The 11,162-nt window shown below is 48.8% G+C and overlaps 3 pseudogenes; all 3 read left to right on the forward strand.

Moving 5' to 3' along the window:
• Window positions 1-1,390: 1,390 nt before the first annotated feature.
• On the forward strand, window positions 1,391-1,509 carry LOC143958594 (5S ribosomal RNA; annotated as a pseudogene).
• Window positions 1,510-2,262: 753 nt separating this feature from the next.
• Window positions 2,263-2,381, forward strand: LOC143958600 (5S ribosomal RNA; annotated as a pseudogene).
• Window positions 2,382-6,334: 3,953 nt separating this feature from the next.
• LOC143958588 (5S ribosomal RNA) lies at window positions 6,335-6,453 on the forward strand (annotated as a pseudogene).
• Window positions 6,454-11,162: the final 4,709 nt, after the last annotated feature.

Here is an 11,162-nt window from a genome sequence, read left to right on the forward strand (position 1 = left end):
TTGCTCTAGCAGTATGGTCCCCATGGGAATCAAGCCCGTGGGTCCAAGAAATAGGGCTTCTCTCAGAAGCCCTTTCGGGGCTTGCCTGGTAAAGGCCTGGTCAGACAGGCCCGGAGGGAATCTAGGATGTCCAATAATTGAGGTCATAGGAGAAGGGAAGTTAGTCAGGTGGGAAAGGTGAAAAAAACTATCCATCTCGGCGAGCGAGGGGCCAATTAACGGGTGAGTAGTCACACAGGGCTCCAATGGCCTCCCCGCCCAAGGCAGACCAGCCAGTGGAACCCGCGCCATCTCCTGCTCTAGCTTGACCCATAGCTTCAGTTCCCCATGCCGGTGTCTTATCACATATGGTCCCCCATCGGATAGTGTCCGCTGTGTACTGCGCATGCGCAGTACACAGCAACACAGATTCCGAAAATTGCCGAGCATGAACAGTCCAGGTTCTATCCCCACTATCCAAGTGGACATAGAGTAAGAATATAAAAGAGCCGAGCGCAGCGAGGCAAAGCCCGAAGCGTGGCGAGCGAAGCTCGCCTGCGAGGGGCCCTCTAATATTCACAACCCTATGTCCACTTGGATGGTGGGGCTACCACCTTCACTCACCGCGCATGAAAATCTCAGAAGCTTCGTCTGCTCCGTACTGCGCATGCGCAGTACGGCGCAGACACTATATCATGGCAGGACAGTATATGGCAGAACACCGGCACCAGTCAACACCGGTGTCATGTGCGTCGCTGTGTAATATAGAGCAGGGTTCGGGAAGCCAATACCTCCCCGCAATTTCGGTCGCAATAGCATTGCCCTACCAATACGCATATGTTTTCCGCGCCAGAGGAACTTGATAAAGATTGAGCGAACCGCATGAAAGAAAGTCTGGGGTATTTTGATAGGTAAGGCTTGTAGTAGATACAGAAGTCGTGGCAACGCATTCATCTTCAACACATTACAGCATCTGAACCATGACAGAGCTAGTGGGTCCCATCTTTTAGGGTCCACTGTAAGCCCATAGGCTTCTTTTTATGTTGTTGGCTTTGACCTGTTTTTTTTGCTTGTTTCTCAAGGCGACCATCTTGCCGTTTGTCAAGAGGGTTGGGCGTGTCTTGAAGAGAACGCTTACGGCCACATCAACCTGAAAGCACCCGATCTCGTCTGATTTCAGAGGCTAAGCAGCGTCAGGCCTGGTTAGTACCTGGATGGGAGACTGCCTGGGAAGACCAGGTGCCATAGAAGGATCTGGTCTGGTTAGTGTCTTGATTGGGAGATCGCCTGGGAATACTGGATGCCGTAGGCTTCTTTTTATGTTGTTGGCTTTGACCTGTTTTTTTTAGCTTGTTTCCCAAGGTGACCATCTTGGCCTTTGTCAAGAGGCTTCAGAGTGCCCAAAGAGAGTGCCTACGGCCAAATCACCCTGAAAGAGCCCAATCTCATCTGATCTCGAAGGCTAAGCAGCGATGGGCCTGGTTAGTTCCTGGATGGGAGACAGCTTGGGAATACCAGGTGCCGTAGGCTTCTCATTATGTTGTCAGTGTTGACCTGTTTTATTTTCCCTTGTTTCCAAAGGTGACCATCTTGGCATGTGTCAAGAGGGTTGAGAGTGCACAAAGAAATTGCCTACGAGCACAACAACCTGAAAGCGCCCAATCTCGCTTGGTATCAGAGGCTAAGCAGGGTTGGGCCTGGTTTGTACCTGGATGGGAGACCGCCTGGGTTTTCCAGATGCCGCAGGCTTCTTTTTATGTTGTTGGTGTTGACCTGTTTTTTTCGCTTGTTTCCCTAAGTGATCATCTTGGCATTTGTCAAGAGGGTTGAGAGTGCCTAAAGAGATCGCTTACAGCCACATCACCCTGAAAGCACCCTATCTCTTCTGATCTCAGAGGCTAAGAAGGGTTGGGCCTAGGTAGTACTTGAATGTTAGACGGCCTTGGAATACCAGGTGCCGTATTCTTCTTTTTATGTTGTTGGCGTTGACCTGTTTTTTTTTCGCTTATTTCCCAAAGTGACCATCTTGGTGTTTGTCAAGAGGGATGAGAGTGCCCAAAGAGATTGCCTATGGACACATCACCCTGAAAGCGCCCAATCTCCGCTGATCTCAGAGGCTAGAAAGGGACGCGCCTTGTTAATACCTGGATGGGAGACCGCATGGAAATACTAGGTGCGGTAGGCTTCTTTTTATGTTGTTGGCATTGACTTGTTTTTTTTGTTTGTTTCCCAAGGTGACCATCTTGGCCTTTGTCAAGAGGCTTCAGAGTGCCCAAAGAGAGTGCCTACGGCCAAATCACCCTGAAAGAGCCCAATCTCATCTGATCTCGAAGGCTAAGCAGCGAAGGGCCTGGTTAGTTCCTGGATGGGAGACAGCTTGGGAATACCAGGTGCCGTAGGCTTCTCATTATGTTGTCGGCGTTGACCTGTTTTATTTTCCCTTGTTTCCCAAGGTGACCATCTTGGCATGTGTCAAGAGGCTTGAGAGTGCACAAAGAAATTGCCTACGAGCACAACAACCTGAAAGCGCCCAATCTCGCTTGGTATCAGAGGCTAAGCAGGGTTGGGCCTGGTTTGTACCTGGATGGGAGACCGCCTGGGTTTTCCAGATGCCGCAGGCTTCTTTTTATGTTGTTGGTGTTGACCTGTTTTTTTCGCTTGTTTCCCAAAGTGATCATCTTGGCATTTGTCAAGAGGGTTGAGAGTGCCTAAAGAGATCGCTTACAGCCACATCACCCTGAAAGCACCCTATCTCTTCTGATCTCAGAGGCTAAGAAGGGTTGGGCCTAGGTAGTACTTGAATGGGAGACGGCCTTGGAATACCAGGTGCCGTATTCTTCTTTTTATGTTGTTGGCGTTGACCTGTTTTTTTTTCGCTTATTTCCCAAAGTGACCATCTTGGTGTTTGTCAAGGGGGATGAGAGTGCCCAATGAGATTGCCTATGGACACATCACCCTGAAAGCGCCCAATCTCCGCTGATCTCAGAGGCTAGAAAGGGACGCGCCTTGTTAATACCTGGATGGGAGACCGCATGGAAATACTAGGTGCGGTAGGCTTCTTTTTATGTTGTTGGCATTGACTTGTTTTTTTTGTTTGTTTCCCAAGGTGACCATCTTGGCGTTTGTCAAGAGGGTTGAGCGTGCCTAAAAAAATCTACTATGGCTGCATCACCCTGAAAGAGCCAAATCTCATTTGATCTCAGAGGCTAAGCAGGTTTGGGACCTGGTTAGTACCTGGATGGGAGACCGCCTGGGATTTCTCGATGCCATAGGCTTTTTTTTTAAGTTGTTGGCATTGACTTATTTTTTTTTTTTTGTTTTATTCTTTTACTAAGTATAAGTAGAACAACATAAATATAACAGTCAACCATACAGCATGACCCAGGGTCACAATTACATGGTAACAAAAAATAGGCAGCCAAATAACTCTGGGTTCTCAGAGGGGAGTCCTAGAGTTTCATGCAGAAAAGAGAGAAACCCCACCTCCGACATGTAGTACAGTATAACTAATGCAGCTCCGTTCGGACAAATGTAATCATGGAGAACAACTGGGACCACAGCGAGCCAGCTTATCATGACCTACGTGAACCAGAGTAAAATATGAGCCGGTCGTGTCCAGAACCCTGGGGTTCTTCCGGGTCCCAAAGGCTAGTAAGGAGACAAGGCATAGTCAAAAGGGAGGACGGGGGAAGAAGAGAGTGCAAAGACGGAGAGAGAGGAGGGGGGGGGATGGCGGCGGGGAAAAATAGAAAAATAAAGACAAAAAGGGAGGGGGGGGGGGGGGAAATGCCACCCAGGGCAGACATGGCCTACGTAGGTAAACGTTAAATGTTCAGTCGTTTTCTGGGACAGGGGCGCTGCTCACCTCCCGAATGTAGTCTCAAGTACCAGTAAAATACCTCCAGGGCCTCCATGTAACACTAAATGCCTCTTCAGTGTTGTGAAGGGTGGCGGTCAATTCTTCCATCCGGAGAATATGATTGACTTTGGAATACCACAGCACCTTGGATGGGGGGCTGAGGCTGCCTCCACAGTGTGGGAATACAGACCCGTGCGGCGTTCAGGAGTTGCATCGTGAGGGTTTTTTTGTATTTTCGAACAGGCTGTTCGGTCAAGTGTAGAAGGCACGCTGCTGGGTTGTCTGCGATATCTACATTTCTGAGAGTTTTTATCGTCCCGGTCACCTCCACCCAAAAGTTCCTCAAGGCCGGGCATGCCCAGAAAATGTGTCCCATGGTCCCCGTATCTGAATTGCACCTCCAACAAACATCCGGGATCGATCTATTCATTTTATTCAGAAGGTATGGGACTCTATACCAGCGTGAGACTATCTTGTATCCTGATTCTTGATATTGGTTTGCGATGGAAGCTTTATGTACTAATGTCAGGATCTTCCCTATCTGTTGTGGGGTAAATGTGATGCCAAAGTCCCTCTCCCATTTGTGGATAAATGGTGGGGTCGACTCTTCCTCCTGACTACTTAATAGGTTGTACAGGAGGGAGAGGGTGTGTTGCACAGGTTCCTTTTTGTGACAGATGGATTCATAGGGCGTCAGGTCTCTAGGAGTGTAGGGGGCCCTTTGTATGGCCAGAAGAAAGTGACGAAGTTGATAAGCATTAAACAAGTCAAACCGAGGGTCAGAAAGCTCGGCGACAGTTTGCGTGGTCGGGAGCCCTCCCGAGGACCACACCTCTTCCAGACGCTGTTTCCCCACCACTGTCAACTGTCGCAGTTTCTTGTTGGTAAATCCCGGTGGGAAGTCTGGATTACCTATAACCGGAGTCATTGGTGACGGCAGGGGAGCAATGTGTGTGCAGCGGAACAACCTCCGCACAAAAGCCAACGTAGCTCCCACTACGGGGTGATCTCTGAGGTCTTTTCGTAGGGAGGACAGGAGCCACGGGGAGGTCAATAGGGGAATGGATCCATCCTCAATCTCCATCTCCACCCACTGCTTGTGTGGGCCATTACAATGCCAATCAACGACTCTCGCTAGCAGAGTCGCTCTGTTGTATTGTCTCATATCTGGGAGACCCAGACCCCCCTTGTCCTTTGGTCTGGCAAGCAATTGCAAACGGGCTCTGGGCGGTTTGCACGCCCAAATAAAGTCCCGGAGCAGCACCTGCAGCTGTCTGAAAAAGATTGGGGGTAACCGGATCGGTAATGTCTGGAACAAGTATAAGATCCGCGGGAGGGCCGTCATTTTGAATGCATTACAGCGCCCGAACCAGGTCAGTGTTAAATCATGCCAGTTTCCCAAATCAGATTTCAGTCTATTCAGGAGAGGGAGAAAATTAAGCGGGTACAATTGCACCAAATCTGCTGCGATGTCAACGCCCAGGTAACATATAGATTTTTCAGCTCAGTAGAATGGAAAAGCGGAGCATAGCCTCTTGGCCTCACCATCCGGGACCGATATATTCAATACAGCCGATGGTGCAATTGATTTTATAGTTTGATAGGCTGCCGTATCGCCGGAGAGCCGCGAGTATATTGGGAAGCGAAATGTGTGGATTGGAGACGAAAAAAATTAGATCGTCAGTGTACGCCGCAATTTTGTGGTGTGCCGAGGGTTTGGATATGCCAGTAATATTCGGGTCATTCCGAACGTGACACATAAGTGGTTCCAGTGTCAGAATAAAAATTAGGGGAGACAGAGGGCACCCCTGCCTCGTCCCATTAGTGATGGGGAAAGAGTCCGAGCACTCTGAAAGCACCCAATCTCGTCTGATCTTGGAGGCTAAGAAGAGTCAGGCCTGGTTAGTACATGGATGGGAGACCACCTGGGAATACCAGTTATTGTAGGCTTCTTTTTATGTTGTTGGCCTTGATTCGTTTTGGTTTTTTTTCGCTTGTTTCCCAAGGTGACCATCTTGGCATTTGTCAAGAGGGTTGAGAGTGCCCAAAGAGTTCGCTTACAGCAGCATCACCCTGAAAGAGCCCTATCTCTTCTCATCTCTGAGGCTAAGAAGGGTTGGGCCTAGTTAGTCCCTGGATGGGAGATGGCTTTGGAATACCAGGTGCCGTAGTCTTCTTTTTATGTTGTTGACATTGACCTGTTTGTTTTTCGCTTGTTTCCCAAGGTGACTATCTTGGCATTTGTCAAGAGGGTTGAGAGTGCCCAAAGAGATTGCCTATGGGCACATAAGCCTGAAAGCGCCAAAACTCCTCTGATCTCAGAGGCTAAACAGGGTCGGGCCTTGCTAGTACCTGGATTGGAGACCACCTGGGAATACTAGGTGCTGAAGGCTTATTTTTATGTTGTTGGCGTTGACTTGTTTTTTTTTTTTTGTTTGTTTACCAAGGTGACCATCTTGGTGTTTGCCAAGAGGGTTGAGAGTGCTTGAAGAGCTCGCCTATGGCCACATAACCCTGAAAGCACCAGATCTCGTCTGATCTCAGAGACTAAACAGGGTCGGGCCTTGTTAATACCTGGATGGGAGACCACCTGGGAATACTAGGTGCTGTAGACTTCTTCTCATGTTGTTGGCGTTGACTTGATTTTTTTGTTTGTTTCCCAAGGTGACCATATTGGCGTTAGTCAAGGTTGAGAGTGCCTGAAGAAATCTCCCATGGCCACACCACCCTAAAAGAGCCCAATCTCATCTGATCTCAGAGGCTAAGCAGGGTTGGGACCAGTTTAGTACCTGGATGGGAGACCGCCTGGGATTTCCAGATGCCGTAGGCTTCTTTTTATGTTGTGGCCGTTGACCTATTTTTTTCCGCTTGTTTCCAAGGTGACCATCTTGGTGTTTGTCAAGAGAGTTGAGAGTGCCTGAAGATATCAGCTACGGCCACATCACCCTGAATCTGTTCCATCTCGTCTGATCTTGGAGGCTAAACAGGGTCAGGCCTGGTTAATGCCTGGATGGGAAACCGCCTGGGAATACCAGGTGTCGTAGGCTTCTTTTTTTTTTCAAATATAATTTTTTCTCCAAATAGGGGAAGACGGTCCCCCGAGTACATAATGCAACAGAGAAATACAGAGCAAAAAGCAGCTGAACAATACTTGATACAGGTATATTCGCAACTGTGAGTCTGCCTTCCATCAATCACAATGATTCGAGGCACGGATAAAGTACTGTACCAAGATCCAGGGTCACACAAACCCCCAGGTCCCTCCGGCATAATCCATCCAGAGGGGGGTGTGGGGCCGTCATTCCCAATTTTCCACTCTTTCCAAAAGAGAGAGGGGGTGGAGGGGGTGAGAGATAGGGGAGGAAGGCAGAAAATAGAAGGGTTGAAAGATCAGAAAAGGAGAAGAGGGGACGAGACACGATGGCAGCCACTGTCCAAGGGGCCAGTCAAGGAAAGCTCAGAGCACTAAGGCGATAGCAGGCGACATCCTTCCAGCGAGAATATAAAGGTATTCCAGATGTCTCAGGTTTGTTTAAAAAATTCTTGTATACCTTGTGATGTGAGGATCAAGTCCTCCATTTTTTTTAATGTCCTCTATTTTCCTAAGCCAGTGAGTAATGAAAGGGGGGGAACATTTTTTCCAATAGAGAGGGATGCAGGATTTCGCCGCATTTATCACATGCCGTAAAATAGATTTTTTTGTACTTCTTAATGGGAATCTGTGAATGGTGCAAGAGAAAGAATGCAGCCTCTTCCTGGATGGAGAAGTCTGTGAATTTTTGTGTTATGCATCGGATCTCTGTCCAGAAGTCCACCAAGCTGAGGCAGGACCAAAAAATGTGCAGCAACGTGCCCTCTTCTTCTCCACACCTCCAGCATATGTTCGAGGAAGAGGAGAAACATTTCTGCAGCTTTGATGGTGTCAAATACCACCTGGTGAGAAGTTTAAAATTCGTCTCCTGTATCTTCGTGCACAGCGACATTTTGAGAGCCAAAGTGAAAATGCGTTGTCTCTGTGCTGGGGAAAATTAGCAATTAAGGTCCTTTTCCCAGTTGGACAGACAGGTTAAGTGTGGGTAATCTGTTTGAGAGAGAATGTGGGCCAAAGGGCCTTCGCTCCTGCATAGAGTCTCAAACTCCGTCTGAGGGCGGGCGAACGTTTGAGGATTGGGGATGGAATGGAGAAAATGATGTCGTTGCGCCGCTCTCCAAAAAGGCAGTTGGAAAAGCCCTGTCGGATCTGTTAGGGTTGAGAAAGAAGGCCATTTTCCATCAATGACGAATTTAGACGCATTGTCTAGGTTGGAATTTCTAAGTGGGTCCCCAGTTCAAAGGTTGGATGGCCACGTATAGGGAATAGGGGGGAAGTCAAAGACGTGAGTGTGTTTTGGGTAGCGATCAGGTTACTGACTTTCAACTAAGCCCCTATAGTGGGATGTGACATAAATTCTGTGGGTAAATACTTATAGCACCACATGGCGCTTCTTAGCGGAATTCGGGAGTGAGCTTAGAAAGTTTGTTTCGATTCCAGTCCAATACACGCCCCAGATGGGAGGCCAGGTAGTAGCGTCGCAAGTTAGGGAGAACCAACCCTCCCTGTTGTTTAGACAATGTCAGCTGTGACCGCTTAAGTCTGGGATTTGCTTAGAAAACAGAACTGGAATCTGGATCGGGAGAGCTTGGAAAAGATAAGTAAATTTAGGGAGTATGTTCATTTTAATGAGATTGCATCTGCTGAACCAGGAATGAAGGCCAGAATGCCACCCGTGAAGCAAACTGCGGATCTTAGTGACAAGGGGTGGGGGGAAGTTCAACATAAACGTACGTGCGATGTCCAGTGGAATGTAAGTACGTGAGTATATCTTACTTATCCATGCCAGCATCCGTTCACTCAGACCTATATGGCGAAGGACCGAGAACATTAATGTCCATTTGACCCGATCAAAAGCCTTCTCGGCATCAGTACTCATGAAAAGACAAGGGGTCCCAGATGACTTTGCTTTACGGATCAGGGTAAGCACCTTAGTGGTGTTGTCCCTATCTTCCCTGGTGGGAATAAAACCTAACTGGTCAATATGTATAAGGGACTACAAGTGATGTGCCAATCACGTGGCGAGGAGTTAGAGAATAGTTTTAGGACCGAATTTTGGAGGGAAATGGGTCTGTAGCTCCCACATAGGCCCGGGTCTTTGCCCTCCTTAGGTATCAACGAGATGTGGGCTCTAAGGGTATCCTCAGGAAAATCCCCATTTGAGCTCAGAGTATTAAATAAATTCACCAAGCGCGGGCCGAGAATAGGGAGGAAGGTCTTAAAGTATTGTGCGGTATATCCGTCAGGGCCCGGAGCCTTACCCACCTTCGGAGGTCCCACGGCCGTCTGGACTTCTTCCAGTGTGATCGGGTCCTCCAAGTACTCCCGTGATTCCGATGAGAGGGTTGGTAGACCAGAACCGGTTACATATCTGTCTATGTTGTCCTGTGCAGACCCTGAATCGGGCAGGTTGTAGAGATCAGAGTAACATTTTTCAAAGACTTCGACTATTTGGGTTGGGGTAGAGGCCCTCTGGCCATTCTCATCTATCAACTGTGGTATGTAAGAGCCAGATTTCAACTCCTTTACCGACCTGGCTAAGATTTTTCTGCATTTGTCCTCTGACTCCTACGTCAGTTTACGACAAAACTGGAGTGCCGCTTTCGCTTTATAATGGAGTAGGACAGCAATATGGGTATGGAGTGTCCCCAATTCAATCTCTAAGGTCCGTAAGGGGGTATGTTTATGTTTCGCTTCCACAGAGGCAAGTTCACGAAACAGATTAGCAAGCTGTTCCTTCCGTGTTCGTTTGATGCGCGCCCCGTGCCTGATAAGTACCCTGCGGAGTACTGACTTGTGAGCCTCCCAAATTATCCCCGGGTCACAGTCCTGCTTTAGTTTTCTTGGAAATAAAGGTCCAATTCCCTGGTCACATCTGCTAAAACTTCCGGTATCTGGAGGAGGCTCTCATTAAGGTGCCAGAATAGAGACCTAGGTGAGGGGTAGGGAGCGAGGAGCAAGAGGCAGAAGTGTCAACCGATGGCGAAAGGGGACATTAAAGTCCCCACCTAATATCAATTGGCCCTCCCGAAAGTCACATAATCTGTGCAGGGTAGTTCTGAGGAACGTGTCTTGGTGATCATTGGGAGCGTACACAGTGGCAAATGTAAAAAGGCGCTCTCCAATGTGGCCCCTAAGAAAAAGATATTGGCCCCCAGGGTCCACCAGAGAATCCTGGAGAACCCAGGGGAGCCTGCTAGAGATCAGAATGGAGAGGAGGGGTTAGTAGAGTGGTAGACCTTAGGGAAGGATCTCGACCATAGAAAGGGGAGGCTAGTATTTTTAAAATGTGTTTCTTGTATAAAGGCCACATCAGTACAGGATGTGTTCAGTTTTCACAGGAGGATCCACCGTTTTTCAGGGGAGTTCAGTCCCTTAACGTTTAGAGAGGTGACCTTGACTGAGTCTCCCATCGCTCCTCGGAGAGGGGGAGGGGGACGTCAGAGAAAAGCAAAGAAAGTTGAACCAAGGTAGGTTTTGGGTAGGTAATGCATGGTGGGAACTAAGGGGGAGAAAGGAAGGGCAAATGGAAGGAAAGGTAAAGGGAAAAAGAGGCCGGGCACCTCAACCCCAGGGGGAGAGGGAAATTAAGGGTTGTCCGCACTCAACAGTACAGGAAGGATATACTAAAACAGCACAATTATGCTATAGCGCTTACCAGATGTACACTGGGTTTAAAGCGCTGTCCTACTTGGGTTATTGGGTAGACAGGTCGGAGAGGGAGCCCCCGAATCCTAGTCCCCCCAGTCCCGGCAGTGGTAAATGTCACGTCTGATACCGGTATGCAAATAAAAGACAATCAGTAACATCAAAGAAACAAAAAACAATAGTATAACCAAAACGGAGGTAGAGCATATAACTGTCAGCACTGAGGGGTCTCCTCGGCTCGCCCTAAACATAGGCATGCACGAGGGAGCCCGTCACAACAGAAAAGGCATCACAGAATGGGATCCACCACCCCCCGTCCCATACCCCTAAAGTACATGCAGTCCCCGAACAAATGCATTTCTCCCTTTGGCAGATTGTCCTCTCCTTACCCCCTCTCCCCCGTCCACGCCCCGGGGGGAAAAGGGGCAGGGAAGGGGGGAAAGGGGGAGTGGAAGGGGGGAAAGGGGGAGTGGAAGGGGGAAAGGGGGAGGGAAAGGAGGGAAGGGAAGGGTGGGAAGGGGGGAGAGGGAGGGGGGAAACAGGGGAGAGGGGACAAACATGCAGAAATGTCAAGTCCTTTAGCGC

The sequence above is a fragment of the Lithobates pipiens genome, unplaced genomic scaffold (genome assembly GCF_037356315.1).
Source record: "Lithobates pipiens isolate NorthernLeopardFrog02 unplaced genomic scaffold, aLitPip1_a1.2 Scaffold_61, whole genome shotgun sequence".
Classification (NCBI taxonomy): domain Eukaryota; kingdom Metazoa; phylum Chordata; class Amphibia; order Anura; family Ranidae; genus Lithobates; species Lithobates pipiens.